The sequence below is a fragment of the Acinonyx jubatus genome, chromosome D2, assembly GCF_027475565.1.
Source record: "Acinonyx jubatus isolate Ajub_Pintada_27869175 chromosome D2, VMU_Ajub_asm_v1.0, whole genome shotgun sequence".
In the NCBI taxonomy this organism is placed as follows: domain Eukaryota; kingdom Metazoa; phylum Chordata; class Mammalia; order Carnivora; family Felidae; genus Acinonyx; species Acinonyx jubatus.
Genome location: NC_069393.1, coordinates 26,950,993 through 26,977,058, shown reverse-complemented (window position 1 = coordinate 26,977,058; position 26,066 = coordinate 26,950,993). Strand labels below are relative to the sequence as shown.

The 26,066-nt window shown below is 35.4% G+C and overlaps 1 protein-coding gene across 7 annotated transcripts in view; it reads left to right on the top strand.

Moving 5' to 3' along the window:
• CTNNA3 (catenin alpha 3) overlaps nucleotides 1-26,066 on the top strand; it is a 1,731,503-nt gene that overhangs the window by 1,019,120 nt on the left and 686,317 nt on the right. The gene's annotated exons all lie outside the window — the stretch shown is intronic.

Here is a 26,066-nt window from a genome sequence, read left to right as displayed (position 1 = left end):
AAGTTTATGTAGACACTGAAGATTTCCTCTGTGTCATAGACACAACTTATGTTACATATGATCATCACCTGTCCCCAAGAATATTAAATCTATTTACAAGGATTAGGGATATGGATACAAATTCTTCAGTGCTTTCCTGCTTATCTCTTGAGCCTCCTCTCTCATCATTCCCTCTGCCCTATTTTTTGCTTTGTAGCCATGCTAAATTTCTTGTATTTCCTTGTACACCAAGCTTTTTCTCACCTTAATTCATTTGTTCAGGCCACAAGTCCATTTGTCTGGAAGTTTCCTATTCTCACTCTCTTAACCTTGTCTGGAAAACTCCTAAGTTTAGACTTCCATGAGTCCTTCTTTCTGTGTATAATACATTGACTATATGTGTCCCAATCACTACATTTACCATTAGATTAAATTGTGTAATTCCTTAGCTCAAATCTTCCAGTAGTTCCCCATACCCCTTGAAGGAAAAGCCAAAAATGGCCTTAAAATGGCATATAAGCCTCTCTGACATTCATCAATCTTACCACCACCATTTCTGACCTCATCTCTTACAACTTTTCAATAGGATCAGTTCATTTTTGCTGTGCTGCCTCAGGACTTTTGCATTTGCTCTTCCTTTTGACTGAACCCAATCTTGTCCCAAATATCTGGTATCATCTATCTATCTATCTATCTATCTATCTATCATCTATATACATTTTTTAAAAGTCTCCCACTGTGAAACCTAGACTCCATAAGTGCATTTCATTATTTTTTTCTATACCACCAATGCCTAAAAGAGTACCTGTCCCAGAGTACACACTAGACATTTATTGAAAAAATTATCAATTGTACTGTCTTGTGCTTGGAAGGTTAATTCTTAGAGGGCAAAGACAGTATCTCATTAATTTTTACATCACCATCCTCTGTCATATCTTTTGGCATATTAATTCAGTAAATTTTTAAATTAATTTACTCAAAATATTTGTTAGACAACTGCTATATTCCAGGTATCATTAAAGCCACTGGACTTACGGGAGTTATCAAAATAGTGTCACTTCTCTCATGAAGGAAATGTAGCTGTCTATTTATATATACCTGGGCTCAACAGGCAAATTATACTATTTGACTTCCTCCTTTAAATTGTCTTTGCTCTACTCCTCTTTGTTATTGTACTATCACCCTATATTGGTGGATATAATAATAGTTATATAAATCTCATTTTACATTCACTTGCAGGATGTTATTGAGAACACTGCTCACTGTATTACAGTATTTTTCTTATGAGGACTTTCAGGAAAAAAAATTTCCTAGATCTCAGTGCCATAAATAATTATGCTTTTGAGAAATTGGTTTATTTTTATTTTATGGGTATTTTATGTATATATAACTAGTAATTTCCCCCTTCACAATTGCTGCTTGAAAATCCTACGCCAAAAGTGTGACCCAACCTTGGGCAATAAACAATTTCGAGTGGCTTGCATGTTGTATGTGAATCTCAGTCCAATATTAACTTCATTTTTTTATATCATTTACCCTTTAGATTTAGATTTATATTTTTCCACTTAGTTTTTAAGTGAAAAAAAATTTTGTATGATCTCTTAATATATTACAGGAAAATAAAAAGATATAAAGAAACATCAATATTTTAGGAACAAAATCAATTCCTTTGGAGTGGAATAAAGTTCCTTCGGCAAGGCTATTCAAAGCAATCACACCTGTATTATGCTTATCGTTACTGCTGATCAACTTTTTTCTCCAGCCCAGACCCATCTCTAAACTACAGGCTACTATTTCCAGCTTTCTACAAACACCTCTGTTTCAACTTTTCACAGACGCCTTGAATTATTGAACATATTCAAATCTCAACTCTTTTTCTTCATGCTCCTATATTGCACTTAATCAGAATTTTCCCTTTCAGGTAATGATATCACCAACCTCCAAAATGCCCAAGCCAGTATCATGATAATCATTTACAATTCTTTCTCTTCATGTATTGACCACAGCCATTGATTCTATGTTGTTGGTGTCTTTCAAATATGTCCCATTCTTTGCTTTTTTAACTTCCACTGACTCAGTCTAGGACCTCATGATTCTTACCTGAATTATGAGATGAGTCTCTTGGCACTCCAAGCTCTATCCTGCTCACCTCGTAGGTATCCTTCACAACGCTCCTAGAATGATCTTCTTAAAACAAAATATTGATCCTTTCACCTCCTTACTTAAAATCTTTCAGTGAGTCAAAATTGACCTCCTGATGAATGCAGAAGCCTTGGGAAGGTAGCCAAGAAGCTTCATGACCTGGCTTTTACTTTCTTCATCCTCTTCTTTTACCACCTGCCTCACCCTCCCTACCACATTCTGTGATAAAGTCATATTTTAAATTCACTTCATATGCACTGCTCCTCCTGATTCTGTTCTTCTCTCCCACCAAACCCTCAAAATTAACACACCACACACACACACACACACACACACACACATTTTTTCTTGGTCAATTAGAACACTCTTTTTTTTTTTAAATATAAAGTATTGTCAAGTTGGATAACATATGCTATATACAGTGTGCTCTTGGTTTTGGGGGTAGAATACTCTTAATAAAAAAAAGAGTGTACCCCCTGGGAAGTACATCGTTTTTAACCAAGCATGTAGAAATAAGGGAAGTAGCAAACCACAAAAAAAAATTCCAATGAGCTGACTAAACTTCCCTAGTATTATGGGCAGATCACCAGGTAGTCATGACTCAGCACACAATACCAAAAAATTCTTCTGAGAAACCTTACGTGACTCTCCAGTCTAACTGTGACATCTCTTTTGTGTCACCTCTTCTTGTATATCCCAGCTGTGATTCTTTACACAATCCACTCATGAGAATTGATATTCTCTAAACAACTTAAGTGCAGAAGACCACATATATTATTTTCCTTCTGCCCCTTTCTTGGGGAACTTATATTAAGTACTCAACAGATATGCTTTGAGTGTGTAATAAAAGCAGTGAGGCATCTTGAGTGAGGCTATAAATATGAAATAGTGGAAAAATTGTTAAAAGACTTTCCAAGTCTGGGTAGTCAGGTGAACAAAGAAGCACAGATGAAAGAACAAAAGTAAATCTTACGTACTTTACTACCTGACCTACTAGTTAGACTCTGGTTGGACTCTGGTAATTAATCCTATGAGCTTTCCCTCCTCTTTACCGTTCTTGTTCAGGGAACATAAGTAATCACAATGACTGAGGAAAATACATTTCGTTGTTGTTGTCATTATTATTTACAATCTTGCCTCACTGGCTAGGAAGGTTGATCTTTACCTTGTACAGAGTGAGATGATAGGCTGGATGGTATGGTTGGGGTATGAGATGTTGAGGCAGAATTGCTGTAAGGATATTTGGATTTCATACAGAAACTTTTAAGATGTGGGCTGAAAGGAAGCCTGGCGCAGTTGCTACCTAAGGTGTGGTCTGTGGACTAGTGCTGGTCAGTCCATAACAATGACCCAGTTCATAGGAAGGATTTAGAAATTTTATAGCAACTTGACAGATGAATTTTATACCTGTTAATGGAGAAGTTTGGGATTCTATTTTGTATATATCCATTTTTATTTCGTTTTCTTAGTAATTCATACTTTGTTTATATTTTTAAATGTGTTAATTCATAACAGATTGGAAGTTAAAAAGCATTAGTTCTTCTTTACAGACAAGTGCTCATTTAGTAAGCACCCTTTCAGTAACCTCTAAAGAATCGGATGAACCAAGTTTCCCATATAATTTGAGTTTCTTTCCAGATCCTCACAAAGCTCATTTGTGGACCCCAGGTTAAGGACTCTTGATATGGCTAAAAATGACTTTTGTCATTTAAAGACAAGACCACTGAATATTAGAGAAATGAAATAATCTATCCAGGATCTCATGGGAAACTGTAAACCAACACTTAGTTTCCTTCCACTTCACCAAAACAGTGTTTTTTTCTTCTTGCTTCTAAATGTCCCACCATTTATACCACTTGCTACTACCAGAATGGGGGTTGTGTTTCTTCTTCTCAAGCTTTGTGATGCACTATACTGTGCCCTGGGACCTTAGAGAGATTCACCTGCTCTGCCACTTGCTTAAGTTTTCATATGCAATACACTTACGACACTGCAGCAAAATGAAAGAGTTGGGCCAGCCTGTGCTGCTGATAATAACTCTTAATTGTTGACTCTAAAATCCATTCTTGCTGTAACTTGCTTTAATCTTTACTGAAAAAATCAGAACACTTGACTAACAATTTTATATGTGAATTATTGCCTTTAATTTGGCCTAGAGCCTAGTGGTACTACCTGGCAAATATGGGCATTGCTAACAAATGCATTTTATTTTGTTTTCATTCATCTGAGTTCCATGACGCTGGTTGTTACTTAAAAAAAAAGACTATGAGAAGTGGTCGTCTCTGAAGTTTGAACTCTGATATGAGAGGGACTCTGCAGAGTTACAAATGAAAGAATCCCAGGGTAGAAAGGGTATCTTTGGCTTTCTTGTCATGCATGATTGATGCTTTCCCTTTATCACCCCAGCTCATGTGTCCTAGCCTTTTTTTTTCTCTCCTGCTGCCACAGTCATAATTAATGATTAAGGTACCTAACTAGCATAACACCTGGCTATTAATTTCAGGAAGCAGATTGGGGTGCACAGCATTTGACCTCACAGGCACTCAGGGGGAGTCTGGAGAGCTCCTTTCATTGCATAAAGCTGAATGTCCTCTCTTTCCCCATCCCAACTGCAATTTGACGACCTGCCCACACCTGAACAAGTCAGTCTAACCTTTTTCTCTTTCCCTGTTTTTTTTCCAGTCCATTGCACAAGCTAGAAGGAATAAGACAAACTAAATTGCAATTGTGCGTGTGTGTGTATGTGTGTGTGTGTGTATGTTTTAAAGGGGCTAAATCCAACTTGTATAAATTAACATTATGTATGTTAACAGCAAATAAATCTTTCCATTATACAAAATGCATTCTATTACTGCTATAGACATGATTGGTTTTACATAAACAATAATTCTGAAATCTTGTACCTGTATTTGGTCCCTTTGGTTTTACATACAGTTAGGTTTTTTTTTTAATTTTTGTGCTTCCAGATTCGAATGTGGTTGGCTTGGCCTTTCCTTTCTCTAGATATTCTTTCCTGGCTATTCCAGATTATAGACACAGAGATGTGACTGGAGATAATGTAATGAAGAAGGCAAATTATAACCCAACAGTTACATAATGGGCACATTTGCCAATAAAATGATCGAGGCTGATTTTCTCATTTGAGTTGTATACATCACTATTCTTGACCATGAGCACAAAGTTTAGAGATGAACTAAAAGTAAATCTTACTAATTAAGTGGTCGAGAGGCTGGAGAAAGTAGGAAAATAACATAGCTCAAATTAATTAAATTCAGATTGCCAATAATTTTAATCATGTTGACAACTACTTACATTGCATCATTTTAGCTACGTGAGCAACTTAACATGACATTACGCTGTAGGTTCTGTTCCTCACCTAACTCAACTGCCATAGAAAAAAATGAACGTCTCAGTTCATTCACCTCCGTTCACCTAAAATATGATTTCAACTTCAGGTTGGGGAATTAAGTCAATCCATATTCCTTTCCCTATATACTCTAATCCCATGGAATTTACTAAAGAAGTACCAAATGAGCAAAAGAAAATCTGTAACAATGCTGGAACACAAGTAAGAATGACATGATTAAAGTAGACACTTCCAGGAATTTATTTGTTTTAATTTATTTATTAAAATTCAAGTTAGTTAACATACCATGTGGTATTGGTTTCAGGAGTAGAACCCAGTAGTTCATCACTTAACATGTAACACCCAGTGCTCATCCCAACAAGTGCCCTCCTTAATGCCCATCACCCATTTAGCCATTCCCTCACACACCTCCCCTCCAACAACCCTCAGTTTGTTCTCTGTATTTAAGAGTCTCTTATGGTTTGCCTCCTTGTTTTTATCTTATTTTTCCTTTCCTTCCCCTTTGTTCATCTGTTTTGTTTCTTAAATTCCACATGTTTGAAATTATATATCTGTCTTTCTCTGACTTATTTCACTTAGCATAATACATTCTAGTTCCATCCACATTGTTGCAAATGGCAAGATTTCATTCTTTTGATCACTGAGTAATAATCCATTGTATATATAAACCACATCTTCTTTATCCATTCATCAGTCGATGGACATTTGGGCTCTTTATATAATTTGGCTATTGTTGATAATGCTGCTGCAAACATTGGGGTACATGTGCCCCTTCAAATCAGCATTTTTGTATTCTTTGGATAAATACCTAGTACAATTGCTAGGGTATAGAGTAGCTCTATTTTTAACTTTTTGAGGAACCTCCACACTGTTTTCCAAAGTGCCTGCACCCCTCTGCATTCCCAACAACAATACAAAAGTGTTCCCCTTTCTTCACATTCTCACTAACGTCTCTTATTTCCTGAGTTATTAATTTTAGACATTCTGACAGGTGTGAGGTGGTATCTCCTTGTGGCTTTGATTTGTATATCCCTGATGGTGAGTGATGTTTAGCATCTTTTCATGAAGCTTTTGCCATATGGATGTCTTCTTTGGAAAAGTGTCTGTTCATATCTTCTGCTCATTTCTTCACTGGATTATTTGTTTCTGGGGGTATTGAGTTTGGTAAGTTCTTTATAGATTCGGATACCAACCCTTTATCTGATACAACATTTGCAAATATATTCTTCCCTTCTGTTGGTTGCCTTTAAGTTTTGCTGATTGTTTCCTTTGCTATGCAGAAGGTTTTTATCTTGATGAGGTCCCAGTAGTTAATTTTTGCTTGTTTCCTTTGCCTCAGGAGACTTGTCTAGTAAGAAGTTGCTGTGGGCCGAGGTCAAAGAGGTCACTGCCTGTTTACTCCTGTTAGATTTTGATGGTGTCCTGTCTTACACTTAGGTCTTTCATCCATTTTGAGTTTATTTTTGTGTATGGTGTAAGAAAGTGGTCCAGTTTCATTCTTCTGCATGTTGCTGTCCAGTTTTCTCAGCACTGTTTACTGAAGAGACTGTCTTTTTTTCCATTGGATATTCTTTTCTGCTCTGTTGAAGATTAGTTGACCATGTATTGCTGAGTCCTTTTCTGGGTTCTCTATTCTGTTCCATTGATCTATGTGTCTGTTTGTGTGCCAGTACCATACTGTCTTGATGATTACAGCTTTGTAATACAGCTTAAAGTCCGGGATTGTGATGCCTCCAGCTTTGGTTTTCTTTTACAACAGTACTTGGCTATTCAGGGTCTTTTGTGGTTCCATACTAATTTTAGGATTGTTCTAGCTCTGTAAAGAATGCTGTTGTCATTTTGATAGAGATTGCATTGAATGTGTAGATTGCTTTGGGTAGTAGAGACATTTTAACAATATTTGTTCTTCCAATCCATTAGCATTGAATCTATCTCTACTTCTTTATGTCTTCTTCAATTTCTTTCATAAGCTTTCTATGCTTTTCAGCATAGAGATCTTTTACCTCTTTGATTAAGTTTTTCCTAGGTATCTTATGGTTTTTGATGCCATTGTAAATGGAATCAATTCCTTAAATTCCCTTTCTGCTGATTCATTATTGGTGTATAGAAATACAACTGATTTCTGTACATTCCTTTTATATACTGTGACTTTGCTGAATTCATTTATCAGTTCTAGCAATATTTTGGTGAAGTCTTTCAGGTTATCCACATAGAGTGCCATGTCATCTGCAAAGAGTGAAAGTTTGACTTCTTCCTTGGCAATTTGCATGCCTTTTATTTCTTTTTTGTTGCCTGATTGCTGAGTCTAGGACTTCAGTACTATGTTGAAAAATAGTGGTAAGAGTGGACATCTCTGTGGTGTTCCTGACCTAAGGGGGAAAGATCTAAGTTTTTCCTTATTGAGGATAGTATTAGCTGCGGGTCTTTTGTATATGGCCTTTATGATCTTGAGGTATGTTCCTTCTATACCTACTTTCTTGAGGGTTTTTATTAAGAAAAGAAGCTGTGTTTTGTCAAATACTTTTTCTGTATCCATTGAAAGGATCCTAGGGTTTTCATCCTTTCTTTTATTAATGTGGTGTATCACATTGATTGATTTGCAAATATTGAATCAGCCCTACAGCTCAGGAATTAATTCCACTTCATCATGGTGAATAATTTTTTTTTCTGTTTATTTTTGAGAGAGAGACAGAGACAGAGAGAGAGTGAGGGAGGGGCAGAAAGAGAGGGAGACACAGAATCTGAAGCAGGCTCCAGGCTCTGTGCACAGAGCCCGACATGAGGCTTGAACTCATGGACTGTGAGATCATGACCTGAACAAAAGTCTGACGCTTAACCAAGTGAGCCACCCAGGTGCCCGTGGTGAATAATTCTTTTAGTGTACTGTTGAACTTGATTTGCTAGTATCTTGTTGAGAATTTTTGTATCTACCTTCATCAGGGATTTGGACTGTAATTCTCTTTTTTAGTGGAGTCTTTGGTTTTGGAATTAAGGTAATGCTGGTTTCATAGATTGAATTTGGAAGCTTTCCTTCCATTTCTATTTTTTTGGAACAGTTTGTGAAGAATAGGTTTTAACACTTCTTTACATGTCTGATAGAATTTCCCTGGGAGGCCATCTGGCCCAAGACTCATTTGTTGGGAGATTTTTAATAACTCATTCAATTTCTTTGGTGGTTATAGGTCTGTTCAAATTTTCCATTTCTTCCTGTTTCAGTTTGATAGTATGTGAGTTTCTAGGAATTTGTCCATTTCTTCCAGATTGCCCAGTTTGTTGGCATATAATTTTTCATGGTTATTCTCTTACAATTGTTTTTATTTCTGTGGCATTGGTTGTGATCTCTCCTTTTTCATTTGGGATTTTATCTATTTGGATCCTGTCTCTTTTCTTTTTGATAAGTCTGGAAAGTTTTATCAATTTTGTTAATTCTTTCAAAGAACCAGCTTTGAGTTTCATTGATCTGTTTTAGTTTTTGTTTGTTTGTTTGTTTGTTTCTATGTCATTTATTTCTGCTCTAATCTTTGTTATTTCCCTTCTTATGCTGACTTTAGGCTTTATTTGGTTTTCTTTTTCTAGCTCCTTAGGTGTAAGGTTAGATTGTGTATTTGGGACTCACTTGCTTCTTGAGATAGGCCTGAATGCAATATACTTTCCTCTTAGATCTGCCTTTTCTACATCCCAAAGGGTTTGGACTGTCATGTTTTTATTTTCATTGGATTCCATGTATCATTTATTTTTTCTTTAATTTCCTGTTTAACCCATTCATTCTTTAGTAGGATGTTCTTTAACCTCCATGTGTTTGAGGGCTTTCCAAATTTTTTCTTGTGGTTGGTTTCAAGTTTCATAGCATTGTGATCTGAAAATATGCATGATATGATCTCAATCTTTTTGTACCTGTTGAGGGCCGATTTGTAACCCAGTATATGATCTATTCTGGTGAATGTTCCATGTGCACTCAAGAAGAACATGTATTCTGCTGCTTTAGGATGAAATGTTCTGAATGTATCTGTTAAGTCCATCTGGTTCACTGTGTCATTCAAAGTCATTGTTTCCTTGTTGATTTTCTGCTTCAATGATCTGTCCATTGTTGTAAGTGGGGTATTAAAGTTCCTACTATTGTGGTATTATCAATGACTCTCTTTATGTTTGTTATTAATTGATTTATATAATTTGAGGGTTGCCAAGGGGGCATAAATATTTGCAATTGTTACATCTTCTTGATGGATAAACCCCTTAATTAGGTTATAATGCCCTTCTTCATCTCTTGTTACAGTTTTGGTTTTAAATACTAGTTTGTCAAAACAGATGAACATAAGGGAAGGGAAACAAAAATAATATAAAAACAAAAATAATATTAAAAATAAATAAAAATAATATAAAAAACAGGGGGACAAAACAGAAGAGACTGGTAAATATGGAGAACAAACTGAGGGTTACTGGAGGGGTTGTGGGAGGGGGGATGGGCTAAATGGGTAAAGGGCACTAAGGAATCTACTCCTGAAATCATTGTTGCACTATATGCTAACTAATTTGGATGTAAATTAAAAATAAATAAATAAATAAAATAAAATAAAATAAAATAAAATAAAATCTAGTTTGTCTGATATAAATATGGCTACCCATCTTTCTCTTGACATCCATTAGCATGATAGATGGCTCTCTATCCTCTTACTTCCATCTTTCAAGTGTCTTCAGGTCTAAAATGAGTCTCTTGTAGGCAGTGTATAGATGGATCTTGTTTTTATCCATTTTGATACACCTATTCTCTCCTCTGCTACTTCAGTACTCATTGTGACTGTATCCAATTGGTTTTCCATTTCAGTTATAGCATTTTTTATTTCAGCCTGACATGCTTTTAGGTCTTTGATCTCTGCAGCAAGTGTTCCTCTCATGTCTTCTATGCTTTTTCAAGCCCAGCTCATAGTCTTAAGACTGTTGTTCTAAATTCTTATTGAGATATATTGCTTAAATCTGTTTGAGGAAGTCAAAGGTTGTGATTTGTTTCGACCTTTCTTTTGGGGAGAATTCATCCATCTCATCATTTTGGCTAAATTTCTGTCTTTTGCATGATTTAAAAGCTTGTTATGTTTTCTGCACCTGAAAGTATTGCTATATTAAAAAGGGGTCATACACTTCAGGAAGTGTTTCTGGTCTATGCTGTGTACACTCTGCTGTTGAGTTTTGGCTGTTCTTTCCCATTGGTCAGTCCTCTGCAGAACTCCTTGTTCACAGTAGGAAGTGTTTGGACCTTTAACTGGGTGTAGTTTGATGTGTTTGTTAAATTAAGCCTGGAAAAAAAGGGAAAAACAAACAAACAAACAAACTCTGATCCCCCACCCCTCCCCCCCAAAAAAAGAGAAAAGGAAAGGGAAAGCAAACAGAGAATCAAAAAAACTATAAGATTGATTCCAAAGAAAAAGGAAAAAAAATAAGAAAAAAGAAAGAAAAAGAAAAGAGTAAAGAAGACTGATACCGAGACAGGGAGAAAGAGAGAAGGAAATGAAAAAAACAAACAAGAAACTATCAGCCTGATACCAAAAGACAAAAAGAACAAGAAAGGAAAAAAAAAAAAGTAGGCCTGGTCCTATTTCCACCAGAACTGCAGGTGTTGTTTCGAAGCACTTGATTTTTAGTACACTTGGTACATACAGGATGCTGACTTTGCTGGTGTTTTGGAGGAGAGGCCAGCTGCGTTGGCTCAGTCAGTCTTGCCCTAGTAAATAAGTAGTTGCCAGGCACAGGGGGACTGGGGTTTGGTGTAAGTGTGCCAGCCTCCACTGGGGTCGCTATGTTGCTCTCTGAAGTCCCCCTTGTTGGTGTTGGGGGAAAAATGGCACCATCCCAATCTCTCATCCTAGGATAGGGTATCTCACACTCCCTACTGTTCAGGCAGCCCTCGTAGAATAGCGAGGGCAGATAGCTTGCCCTGTGCCACAGCTCACCTGTTTTGTTTTGTTTTTGTTTTTGTTTTTTCCTTTGGCATGCAGCTGGGATTCAAAATTCCAAGTCTTAAAGGACCTGGCACCATACATACCCACCCTCTCCTCTGGAGTACAGTCTCTCCACGCTATGTCTGAAGTCCTTTGTCTCTGAAAAACAGTCTTCCACCTGCACAGTACAAAGAATCTATGGTGCAGCTCCTCTAAAAGCAGCAAAGGTTATATTCCCTCTGGGTACACATTTGTCCTCTGCTGATGGAAGGCTTTTTGCTGGCACCTTCATGGTCTTTTGTCCATGGGGAGGCAATATGCCCTCTTTCAAAGTAGTCCAGGAAGAGGAATGTTCTCTCCCAATAAACCCCGGATATCTCTCCACTGGGTATGCACTCTGGGGCCAGCTCTCTCCTTCCTAGGAGTGCACGCCATAGCTCTGCTTCAAAGGAGGTCACACACTTCCCAAACCTCAGAGTTTGAGTTCCAAAGGCTTTGGCAAAAAAAAACAAAAACAAAAACAAAAAACAAGAACAAACAAACAAACAAAAAACAACAACAACCCACAACAACAAAAAAAACAAAACCTGCTAAATTCAGTGCTTCTCGCTCCGCAGTCCATGGTCCAGAGGTCCAGAGAAGTTTTCTTTTAGTGCAAACCCAATATTGCACTCTCTTAACTCCTCTTTCTTTCTCTCCCTTTTGTGTCTCCACTGAAAGGGTTCCCTCCCCTCCATGGCGGTCTCCACTGCCATTTTTCTCTTTCCCAATTTACTTCCACATACACTTGCCACACTGTCTCCCTCCAACTGTGGAGATCCTTCTACAAGTATGCAGATCAATTTCCTGGGTGTTCCAAGCAATGTGTCCTCAATACAGCTATGTTTGAAGGACTAGGAAAGCACAAGGCCCCCCTACTTCTCTGCTATCTTTACTCCCTCCAAAATTTATTTTTTTAATGAAGTAGATGTTTTGGGTTTACTAAGGAGCTGACAAGGACTCTTTTTAAATCCTGATATAAGCAAAGCAAGGAAAACCTAAGAGACAAAGAGGAAAATCTCTCCAACAGAAAACTGATGGAATCCCCAACTTAGGAAATTATAGCCTTATTAAATCCCCATTTGGAGGAGTGGCAGTATCAATGAGAAGCACATAATAGGGCTTCTAGAATTTATGAAAGCTCTGCAGAGAGATATTGGACAAAATATTTACTTCTCCAATTGTGTCAGCATCCTAAACACAATTAGAACTTTTCTTACCCACCTCACTCTTGCTTTTTCCCTTGGGAAAAAAAATTGTCAAATTTATTTCCAGTACATATACCTAGAAGGAAATCAACCTATCTGCTTTTCCCTCTTTCTCGAACACTGCAATTTCATGATATCAAATGTTGGCCTAAGCATAGGGAGCCCTTACCAGCCACCGATACAGGTCATCTAAACCTACACACATAAATATGAAAATAAAATGAAGTGTTACCAGCCATTGGAGAGAAGAAGGGGAAACTGGAAAGCTGGAAATCAGAGCAAATGTTCCCAATGAAACAAATAAAACAGATCTTCAGGTATTCAGAAGAGAACTATTTAAAATTCTAATTAGTGTTTTCATTGATATTTGAGAAGTTCTTTTTCCCCCCCTCCCCATCAGTCTGTAAAATAGCACACTGCTGTGTAAAAGGAACAGTAGGGTGATTTTGTTGAAAGGTTACTGTATACCATGTACTGTTCTCTGATCTTTACATACATTAACTCATTCAATCCTTATGGGGTAAAGAAACTGAGGCATAATTAAAATATCTTGCCCAAGTTAAACAGCTATGAAACTGCCAAGCCAAGATTAAAAAGAACCTAAGTCTAGGACACATGCCCTTAATTATATTACACTCTGGAGGGTAGCTATTGTTTTAAAGAAAAAAACAACAAAACAAAAAACCTTAATAGGAAAGGTTAAAAGCAGCACATCAACCATGAAAAACCAGAATAAAACTAAAGGGATTATCCCATTCCTTAGATTCAAAAACAAGTAGTTGGAAAATCTTAGTAAATATTAGAAACATGGAGTTTACACACAAAAATCCAGTACATAACATGTTATCAAAATAAACTGAATTGAGTGAGGACAATCGTCACAAGAAAAAAATATTCTCTGAGCTAAAGACTTGAGGCTTCACACTGAAAAAAAATGACCAGCTGAGTCAGTAATAATGAAATAAGATTCACACTTAGACATTATTGTGAGATTTCTGAACTTTAACAATACAAAGAAAGCCCTATACATTTCCCAGTAGAATACAAAAATATTTACAAAGGCAAGAATCAAATTGGCACTAAACTTCTAATCTGACACTCCAAGCCAGTGTACTTGGAAAGTGCTTAAACTAAGCAGAAAAATGACCCTTTTTATTTTATTCTGATACCTTTTGGTTTGGTTTGAAATGATGACTACAATGAAGTCCAAATGTGGTCTGCACTGCCTTCAAGATTCTGCAGTATATCCTTTGATGATATAGCTGCATTTACTACATCTAATTATAAGAATTTAATTATTGAGAAATTGGTGCTTACATATATCATTTTCCATCAGTGAAGACACTCTTAATAAATAAGTGTTTAGAAGTTTTGTATTCTAAACTAAAAGAAAAATTCTGGTATCTAGTGAAGTTTGGGTTTTTTTAAAAGTGTTGTTATTATGTATATGCGTGTGTATGGTCATTACTTTTGCAATGTTGTAATGTGATTGTTTTGTTTTGTTTGATATGATTTAGCAACATTTAATGAATCTTAAATTCTTTTTTCTAATAATTTTTAGCTACATCAACCCTCAAAGTCAAGATTATAATTCATTAATGTGTGTAATTTGTCTATAGGATGATTCAATGAGCAAAAATCTTTAGCAAAGTGATAGGCATGATGGAATACATAAACAAAGGTGGTACACAATCTGATTAAAGTGATGGTAAATGATGATAAATTCAGTTTTCAAATATTTTGCATGCTATTTGTTATCAGCTGTGGACATTTAATGCCTCATTAGCCATGGATTAAATCACTAGTTTGGAATCTAGCCTCAGCAATAGTAAATGCCCATTACATCCAATTAGAATACAAGCTGATGTGGAAAGAAGTTGAAATAGGAATTGGGATTTAGGTTTCAGTTCTGACTTTGCAACTAACTACCTGTGTGGCCTTGGGAAAATTATTCAAATATCCAGAAGAATAAAATAATTGTATTAGATATTAAATTTTCCTTCCAAGCCTGAAATTCTAAGATCTTCAGAATACAGGCATGAGAGAAGATCATTCCTAAGAGTATTTTGGATCTAATCTGCTCCTTTTAGAGGACTCTTCTGAAATTTCCTGAAACTAATTTGGAACTAGTGTAACAGAGTTGATAATACAGCATTTGGTCTTGAGCAGTAGTTAAGAGTGAGGTAAGGAGATGGGCGCTTGGGTGGTTCAGTAGGATAAGCGTCCGGCTTTGGCTCAGGTCATGATCTTGTGGTTTGTGGGTTCGAGCCCTGTGTCGGGCTCTGTGCTGACAGTTTGGAGCCTGGAGCCCAAGCCCACTTTGGATTCTGTGTCTCCTTCTCTCTCTGCCCCTCCCCCAATTTTGCTCTGTCTCTATCAAAAATAAATAAATTTTTTCAAAAAGTGAGGTAAGGAGAGGACGGGTAGAAGTAATGGAGAGTTTTTGGTTTGGTGGAAGTAAAAAGATAATTTATGTTTCCTCTCCCATCTATACACAAATACATTGTAGGAACTGGAGTCACTGTGTATTCTTTCCATAGCTCTCTTTGAGTTTTTCTGATTTAACTAAAATGTGATTGGTGATGTGATTAAGAAATGTTGACACATATCCCAAAAAGCTTGATAGAATCTTAACTTCTACATCTCATTATGTAATTTTCACCATTCCCCCCCCCTTTTTTATTACTTTAAATAGAAAAAATGTCTTTCTTGTTAAATTTAAAACAGTGAGTCAGAAGTAAGGGTGGCTTGGAGCTCTGCGTGTGTTTTTGCAAGACTGTACCTCATGAGGATAAAATACTGCATGTTCTTCTCCATATCTTCATCACACAAAGCCTATTGCATTATGGATACTCATTGATTTTTGATGAAAAAAAAGAATGACCAAGGTGAATGGTCAGAATGAGAGACACATCACTGGCAATGTCTTTACAGCAATGCAAATACAGCTGGTTGGCAGGATTGTATTGCTGGAGTCTCTTCAGCCTCTTCCTCTGTCCTCTCTGCTGATCAACGGAGTTCATGGCAAAACAGTTTTTTACTGAGGCCCAGGCTGTACAATTTATGTTCTAAAAGCACATAAATCTGAACAGTGTAGGTCTCTGTCACAGCCTGGATCTTAATGATAGACATCACTTTAAGAATAATAAGAACTAACATTGACTGAGACTATACTAAGGACCTAGCACTTTTACAACTTTATCTGTATTATTTTATTTCATTCTTGCAACAACCCTAGGAGGGGCATGGTACTATTATTATCCCCATTTTACAGGTGGAAGATGAGGCACAGGGAGGCTGAATAATTTGCTTTAGGACATAGGTGATCAATGACCAAGCTGAACTGAAATCCAAGTAGTCTAACTCCAGAGTCCTTTTTTTCTCAATCGTTTTTCTCTACTGCCTGATGTATCAGCAGAAGGTATGCAACTGTGAAACAGTCATGTCGCCACTCTTTTGGAGGTCAGTAACTCTGAGCATTTTCATTACGATTCTTACACATAATTAGAGTTTAGAAGAAAAGTAAGAAAGAGAATGCAAAATTAAGATTGGTAATTTCCATCACTTCAAAATCAAACTTTGATTTCACAATAAGTAAATTCATTGCAAGGTATGAGTTTGGAGCATTGGCAAGATATTTTGTTTAAATTTGATTGACCATCTGTATGAAATTGGTATTTCAGAAAAACTGGATTCCTCTTTCTTCGGTAATGCATACATCTTAAAAGAAGTAACCTAATACATTCAAATTCAAATATTAATATTATGATTTCAATAAATGTTTTTCAGTAATTGTACAAAATTAATATGGATTAGATAGATGTTATAATATTGTAATATTGTTATTGCATTATATCTTTAACCATGATAACTCAAATCATGCTTTTATAAAGTTTCTTATAGGGTTAATTTCTATAAGAATTATAGTTAAACTAATCTTCTAGTAAATACTTAAGAATAATTGAATTTGCAGTTTTGGTACTTAACTTATACTGATGATTGCTTCCTGCAAAAAGACATCTCTAATTATGATCACAGAATATCCTTTCTCCCTTGTTCAAATAGCTTCTCCCAAGAATTCATGACCTGTTTAAAAATACAAAAACAATACAAATGAAAACATTCTCAACTGAAACTCCTAATAGAAAAGATTTATCATTAGCCATGAAGTTACCACCAAGTAATCAAATAATGTTCCAGATTGCCTCATTTAGATAAACTTTTATGTTTTATAGATTATAAAAATATATATCATTTAATTGGCAATTTGTTGAAAAAGATAAAAGATTGTCATGTGTGTTTCTCTGTGTTCATCATTTATAAAAGGGGTATTGGAGGCATTCCTCTGGGCAGATATCTCTTCAAGTGTCTTCCATTGCTTGTAATTCTAGTTTGCCTTGAACCTGGTGGACACACACAGTGGTGGGAAGAATTGTGAAGATGTTCCCTCAAGATTCCTGTTCCTCGTTATAATCAAACACTAATCTAGGTACTGCTGTGAAGGGATTTTGCAGATGTAATTAAGGTTACAAATCCATTGACACTAAAGCAAAAAGAGATTATCCTAAATTATGGTAATGGGATCAATGTAATGATATAAGCTCTTAAGAGTAGTAAAGGAAGTCAGAAGAGTCCGAAAGATGAGCACAGGAAAGATGAGACAGTAGAAGAGGTCACAGAGATTCAAAATGTGAGGAAGACTTAACCTGTTATTGCTGCCTTTGAAGATATAGGAAGATACCAAGAGCCAGGGAATGTGGACAGTCTCTGGAAGCTGAGAACACCTCCTGGCTGAGAGCCAGAAGGAAATGGACATCTCAGTCCTGCAGTTGCATGGAACTGAATCCAGCCAACAACCTGAATGAGTGTGGAAATGGATTCTTCCTTCAAGTCTCCAAATAAGAGCCCAGACTAGCCAAAATCTTACTGTGGGCCTTTTGAGTCTCAGAGCAAAGGAATTGGTAGAATCCACTCAGACCCCTGACCTATAGAACTGAGATAATAAATACATTTGCATTGTTTTTAGGCTGTTAAGTTTGTGTAATTTGCTATGGCAGCAAAATGAAGTTAATACATATTTTAAAAATGGGTATATTACTCTCAGATTCTGGTTCTTAGTAATTGTCAGGACCCATTGAAAGAAGAACATAAAAAAATTGGGGTACAAGGAGATCTATGCTATGTATTCAAATGTTTTTCAAAATTCTCAAGTTTTAATATTGAGCCAGCCACCTTTTCCTTTAAAAAAAATCTCAGAATTTATTTTCCATGACGTTTCTTTACTCTTCTTACCATCCTTGCTGTCTTGCTGACAACATTGAATAACCTAAGAATTCTGTACCTCTAAAGGTTGTAAGGCTAAGGAAGAATAAACTCTACTTAATTAACTGTATGCTGACAATAATTTAAAGATCAATCCTCTCTTCACCTCTTTGGTTCTCTTATCAAGTCCTTGGAGGACACATGCTAAAGGGGACTGCTGTTTACAGAACCCACTAAGAATTAGTGTGCCCAAACTATTCTCAGCCGAATGCTTTCCTCCCTCAATTAAAAACAGGTACTTAAGGAGAGGTGCTGAGTGAAGCAACAAAATGTTTAGATTTTTTTGTTTAAATTTTAAACATCATCTAAGGTCACAAATAACCTGCTATAAAACTTTATTATGAAATATTTCAGATACACAAAAGGGCTTTTAGAATTATGTATGAACATCAGTGTAAGCACCAATCAGCTTAAGGAAAGATTATAAAAATAAAAGCCTCCATTTGTTCTTCTCCCTAATCATTTTTAATTTTTTTCTTTTTATTGTTTTTTCCAGTTTTGTTGAAATATAGTTAACATATAACATTGTGTAAATTTAAAGTATACAAAGTGTTGATTTGATACACTTATAAACTGGAAAATGATTACCACCTAGCATTAGCTAACACTTCCATCAAATCACATAATTACCATTCTTCTGTGATGAGAACATTTAAGATCTGCTCTCTTAACACTTTAAAGTGTATAATACAGTAATAATAACTATAATCACATGCTATAGTTATATCTCCAGTTAAAACTGGATGTTTGTACCCTCTGACCAATGTCTCTGCATTTCTTACAACCTCCAGTCCCTAGTAACTACCACTATACTCTCAGTTTCTCTGAGTTTGGCTGTTTTTAGATTCCACACATAAGTGATATCATACAGTATTTGTCTTTCTCTGCCTGACTTTCACCACTTAGCGTAACGCCTTTAAAGGACCATCCATGTTGTTACAAATGGAAGGATGTCCTTCTTTCTTATTCATACTGTGAATATTCACTATATGTGTGTGTGTGTGTGTGTGTGTGTGTGTGTGTGTATAATACTACATCTTTATCCATTCATCTGTCAGTGATACTCCAGTTGTTTCAATTATGTTGTCTATTGTGAATAAACTGAAATTAACATGGGAGTACAGCTATTCCCTCAAGATTGTGATTCTGTTCCTTTTGGATATATACCCAGAAATAGAATTACTGAATAATATAGTTCTATTTTTAATTTTGGGGGAACCTCCATATTGTTTTCCATAGTGATTGTGCTAATTTGCATTCCCACCAACAGTGCATAGGGTTCCATTTTCTACATGTCCTGGCCAACACTTGTTACTCTTGTCTTCTTGGTGATAGCCATTCTAGGAGGTGTGAGGTGATACCTTACTGTGGTTTTGATTTGCATTTCCCAAATAGTTAGTGATGTTGAATACATTGTGTATCTATGTGCTATTTTTGTGTTTTCTTTTAAAAAAAAAGTCTATTTATTTACTCTTCCCGGTTTTTAATCAAGTTGTTTTGCTGTTGAAATGTATGGGTTATTTATATATTTTGGATATTAATGCTTTATCTATCTATCCATCTATTTATATATTATTTTCAAATATCTTCTCCCATTTCATAGATTGCCTTTTCATTTTACTGATGCAGAGCCTTTCTAATATGATCTAGTTCTACTTGTTTATTTTTGCTTTTGTACCTTAGCTTTTTGTGTTAAATTCAAAAATAGCATTGCCAAGATTAATGGTAAGGAGCTTACCCCTGTGTTTTCTTCCAGGGGTTTTATGGTTTCACATCTTATTTTTTTAAAATCTTTAATCCATTTTGAGTTGATTTTTGTGTATAGTGGCTATCCATGTGGCTATCCAGTTTTCCCAGTATTATTTATTGAAGATACTATCCTTTCCCCATTGAAAAATTTTGGCTCCTTCGTTGTACATGAATTGATTCTATCTGTCGGGGTTTATTTTTGGGCTCTCTATGCCATTGCATTGATCTATGTCTATTGTTATGCCAATACGGCAATGCTTGTTGTTGTTGTTGTTGTTGTTGTTGTTGTTTTTAAAGTTTATTTATTTATTTTGAGAGAGAGAGAGAGGAAGAGAGAGAGAAACCCAAGCAGGCTCTGCACCATCAGCACAGAGTCTGATGCAGGGCTCAAACTCATGAACTGTGAGATCCTGATGTGAGCCAAAATCAAGAGTTGGACGCTTAACTGACTGAGCCACCCAGGTGCTCCTACCACAATGTTTTGATTCTGTTATGTAGCTTTATAATATAGTTTGATATCAGGAAGTGTGATGTTTCCAGCTTTGTTCTTTCTCAAGATTACTTTTAGCTGTTCAGGGTTTCTTTGTGGTTCCAACAAAATTTAGGATCTTTTTTTTTTTTTTTTTTCTATTTCTGTCAAAAATCCCATTGGAATTTTGATAGGGATTTCACTGAATCTTCAGATTGCTTTGGGTAGTATGAAACTTTTATAAATATTAATATATTTCCATTTATTTGTGTATTCTTCAATTTCTTCCATCAGTGTCTTACAATTTTCAGTACATATCTTTTACCTCCTTGGTTATGTTCACACCTAAGTATTTTTAAAATGATATTGTAAATAGGATTTTCTTTTTTTCTACTTATATAATATTATCTCTTTTATTGAAGTATAATTGGCACACAATATTTTATTAGTTTCAGGTGTACATCATAGTGATTAGATGTTTTTATACATTATGAAATTTTCTCCACGGTAAGTCCAGTTATTATCTGTCAGTGTATGAAGTTACTACTGTGTTATTGATTATATTTCCTATGCTGTAAATTACATTTATTTTATAACTGGAAGTTTGTGTCTTTTATTCTTCTTCACATATTTTTCCTACCCTTCAATTTTTACCCCTTTGGGTAATCAACAGTTTGTTTCCTGTATCCATGAGTTTGTTTCTGTTTTGTTTTGTTTGTTCCATTGTTTTGTTTTTTACATTCCACATGTTTGTAAAATTATATGATATTTATCTTTGTCTTATTTCACAGCATAATACCTTCTAGGTTCATTCATATTTTCAAAGAAATGGAAGATTTTATTCTTTTTTTATGGCCAAGTAATATCCCATTGTATACTTATACACCACATCTTATTTATCCATTCATCTATTGATGAACGCTTTACGTTGCTTCCATATGTTGGCTATTGTTGATAATTCTGCATGAACAACAGTGGTAGATATATCTCTTCAGATTGGTATTTTCATTTTCTCTGGACATATGCCCAGAAGTGGAATTGCTGGATCATATAGTAGTTCTATTTATAATTTTTGAGGAATCTCCATACTATTTTCAGTAGTAGCTGCACAAATTTACATTCCCATAAACAGTGTATGAGGGTTGCCTTTTCCACACGCTTTCCAACACTTGTTATTTTTTGTCTTTTCGGTAATGGCTAATCTGACAGATGTGAGGTGATATCTAATTGTGGTTTTGATTTGCGTTTTCCTGATGATTATTGATGTTGAGCATCTTTTCATGTGCCTGTTGGCCATCTGTATGTCTTTTTTGAAAAAAAAAGTCTACTCAAGTCCTCTGCCCATTTCTAATGTTAGTTGTTTCTGTTTTTGTTTTGTTTTTTTAATTTTAAGTTGTCTGAGAAATTAACCCCTTATAGGATGTATGATTTGCAAATATGTTCTTCTATTCAGTAGGTTGCCTTTTTGTTTTGTTGATGGTTTCCTTCTCTGCGTAAAAGCATTTTAGTTTGATATCATCCCATTTGTTTATTTTATCTTTTGTTGCCCTTGCCTGAGGAGACTGGTCAAAAAAAATATTGCTAAAATTAATGTCAAAGAGCTTACTGCCATTTTTTCTTCTATGAATTTTATAGTTTCAGGTCTTACATTCAAGTCTTTAATACATTTTAGAATTTATTTTTATAACAAAATGTACCTCAACATAATGAAGGCCATGTATGACAAGGCCCATAGCTAACATCATACTCAATAATAAAAAGATTAAATTTTTCCTTTAAGATTAGGAACAGGACAGCCTGATCCCTCTGTGCTGGGCCCTGGGATGATAGCCAAAGGGAGTGCTCAGGCCCAAACAACTGCTTTGTTGTCCTTGTTGTTGTTGTTGTTGTTTGGTCTCTTACAGTCTTATGGGTCTCATGAACAACATAAGCCCTGTTGGCTTTCAGAACTAGGTGTTTAGGGCTCTGTCCCTTAGGTGGGAGCCCTAAAAGTTGGGACACTAGATATGGGGCCCAAACCCTTCACTCCTGAGAGTGAAGCTGGGAGTTGAGGGTCTCCTCCTAATTATATGGTGCAGCGCTAGGGGTGGGATTTAAGGTGAGATTGTGTTTCAGCCTTTTCTACTTGTTTTGATGTGGATATTTTCTTTTTAACTCAATATGTAAGAGTCACTTGGCTGGTTTCTAGGTTTCTTTCAGAGGAATTGCTCTGTGTGTAGCCATTCATTCAGTATGCTTGTAGGAGGAGAAGAGTTCAGGAGCTTCTTATGTCAATATCTTTAAAGATCTTTAAAGATCACTTAATATCTTCTTTCAAATAATTAAATTGCATTGCAGATTTAGAATATCAGAACATACACATACAGAATATACATAATATCTAAGACATAAAAAGGCACCACCATCAAATGGCAAGTAAATGGCTCATTTAGGTAATTCAGTAAGTCAGTTTTCAACCAAGCAGTCATTGAGTTTTTAATGTAGTCAAAATGTCTCATTTGAGAATCTCACCCACAGAGCTACGTGATAAGTTAAATTATACATATATGCTCAATCTTAGTTAGAAAAAAGCTGGAAGCCCATCCTGATATGTCTGTTTTTAATTCATTTGTGAAATGAAAGAATTCTCCCCATCCTAAAGATACATTCTATATTTTTTGCATATATGACCTATATAGTTCCTTTTACCTTTTCTATTGTCAGTTTTTAATTTCTTTATTTCTCAATGAAAACTTTCTTAGTGACAGATTAATAAACTGAGAGTTGAATATAGGAGGAAACTCTTTTTACATTCTCTTTTTTTTGTAGTTTAAAGTTTTTATTTAAATTCCAGTTAGTTAAAATTTAAAATATAGTGTAATAATAGTTTCAGGTGTAGAATTTAGTGATTCATCACTTACATACAACACCCAGTGCTCATCACAAGTGCCTCCTTAATGCCCGTTGCCCATTTAGCCCATCCTCCTGCCCACTTCCCCTCCAGCCACCCTCAGTTTGTTCTCTATCTTTAAGAGTGTTGTTTTATGATTTATTTCTGTCTCTCTTTTCCACCTCTATGTTCATCTGTTTTGTACATTTATTAGACCAAGCCTTTAAAACCATCTGAAACCTGGTCCAAAGTGTGAGTATGATTTATGATTTTTTTCATTGATCTGATTTGATAGTGAGTAGAAACTTATTAATTAGTCAGCCAAATAATATATTTTTATTATATTCCTTGATATTTTGTTGGGCAACTGTGGGGAATATGGGGTTTGGCTCTAAGAATTTATCATCTTTTTGGAAATGTAAGACATGTATCTATGAAAATATAAATGAGCAGAGCAAGAGTCAAATATAACTGACAAATACTATTATAAGAAAAAACATAATCAATAGAATATTTATATTATTAGTACTTATATTATTAATTTATATTATTAAAAAGATGGCTTTTAAGTATAGAGAAAATGAGAAAGTAAACATAGTGAGCCAGCACAGGTTTATTAAAGAAAAACAAAAAACTAAATTTTATTTTTTATTTTACTTTTTGCTTGAGTGAATAAACTTTTAGAAAATATTATAAAGACAGGCTATCTGGATTTCCATGAGGCATTTGACATGGTTTCTTACAGAGTACAAATGAACAAAACAGAAAACTGTAGATTTTATGCATTGAGATATACAGCTCGTCACATTAATACATGATGAATAGGTGTTAGTCAAAGCATAGTGATTGACAGAATGGAGGAGGTGTGTGCAGGACAATATTCTCAGCCCTGATCTCTTCAACATTGTTTCTCCAAATTACTGGCATGAGTAATCTAGATTATAGGACATAAAATTTGCAAATAATCGGAGCTTGGAAGAATAATGAATGCATTAGATGGCTAAATTTGGTTCCAAGCTATCTGGACAGGCAGGAACAGACAAAACAAGGTCAGTTTTATCAGGAATAGATTTAAGCTTATGGCTTTGCAGTAGCAAAACAAAACAAAATCTGCCACTCCCTAAAAACCAAAATCAACCAATCAACCAACCAACCAACCAAACCACAACCTGGTTTCCAAACTGGAAACCACAAATAAAGGAGACACCTTTTTAGCAGCAGCACAAGTAAAACAGTCGTGAGGATTTTATTTAGCTACAACGTCAATAAGAGTTAATGGTATGATGATGTTATAAAACAACTAGTGTGATCTTAGGCTGTGTCACTTTTTCTCAACCTTTTTTCATTATTGTCTCTCAAAAGAATTCTTTTTAGAATTGCTTTTTCCTGATACTTCCTCTGTGAAATTTTAATGATGCAGATACATTGTACATCTCTTTACGTACTATATCTATGTCTGTGCTTATACATAAAAAAGAGTAAGATTTTTTTCCACAAGAACTGATTTTCACCCTCTAATGGGCAATATTAACACTCACTGAGAATGCACAGACTTTATTAATAAAGAAGACTAAGAATGAGGAAGGGAAATTCTACTGTTCTTAGAAGTGTTTAAAATAATGTGTTCACTTCTGAATGCCACATTTTAAGACATATTTCAAAACTAGATGTTCTTCAAAGGTGAGCAGATAGAATGGCATGGTGTGAAGAATTTTTAAAGGGTGAGGAATTATTATTCTGGGAAAAATGGAATGAAAGGTGTCCTAATATGTATCTTCAGATATGGGAGAGGATGTTATATGACAAAAGGGATCTGATCATTGGACAGTTGCTTTAGGAAAACATATTTTGGCTCAATATTACGTTATTTTGTCTGAAGTAGCCAAAGATGGAAAGGTTGTTTCATTAGGAATATATTGTACCCTGTGGTGAGGAACATGATACAGAAGATTCAGACCCTAAATGGACTGAATGACCTTAGCATCCTTTTTATTCTTGATTCTGTGATACTGGGAAGTAGGAGATAAATGGAACCTTGAAGGAAAATACAGATTTAGATAAGCTTAGAGGACATAATACTCCAAAGTGGACATTTTGGCTTCTCAGACATGGAGGTTAGGGCACACAGACTTTATTTCTGCTCTGCTTTGTCCAAAATTCACAGTCTGGCCCCAAGAGGTCACCAACATCCTTGCCTATAATCTGTTGGATTTGGATTCAATTACATCTATCTTTGCTAACTCTAGAAATCTAAGGTTCTATGACTTAGTAATTTATGGTAGGAAGATGCTATTCCTATTGTCCAGTCTTCCCCATCAGCTCAAGCACTTCACACAGTACTTGTAAATCATAAACTATCAGACTGGGAACTTGAATTATTGTATGTGACAAAAATATCATCTTTTAGAATGTGTAATCTTAGGTACAGAAGGGAGAAGTGAGAGAAACTTCATTAACCAAAAAAGATGTTTTATGATAAAAAGTAGAAGTTAAGTTGTTTAAAGACATTGCTAGTCAAAGTCTCTGTGATTACCATCTCTCCATAGTAGAGGGTCTTTTCTACTTGTAGAACATCAGGTCTTTAAGGTTGCTCTGGACAAAGATGGCACTATTGGCTTATGCTGGCATTTACATAGTTGGGTCAGGGAAGTTAAACAGAGTTTATAAGAATCTGGCAGTTGACTTTTCCAAGTCATCATTTAGTAACGTTTCCAGATGTTTACTCAGTAGAAAACTAAACCTGTGTACAAAATATCTGAAACAACAACAACAACAACAACAACAAAATATATGTATTAAAAAAAAGACTAGGATAAAGTTATATAGCTTTTGCATTTGTAGGAATTGTTATTGAAATTACAACACAAACAGGGTTTTAATTTGTGAAGTATCAAAAGTATTGTGTATTTGTTGCTATTGTGGTTTGTGGTAGTAGTAGTAGAAGTAGCAGCAGCAGCAGTAGTAGTAATAGTAGTAGTAGTCATAATAATAG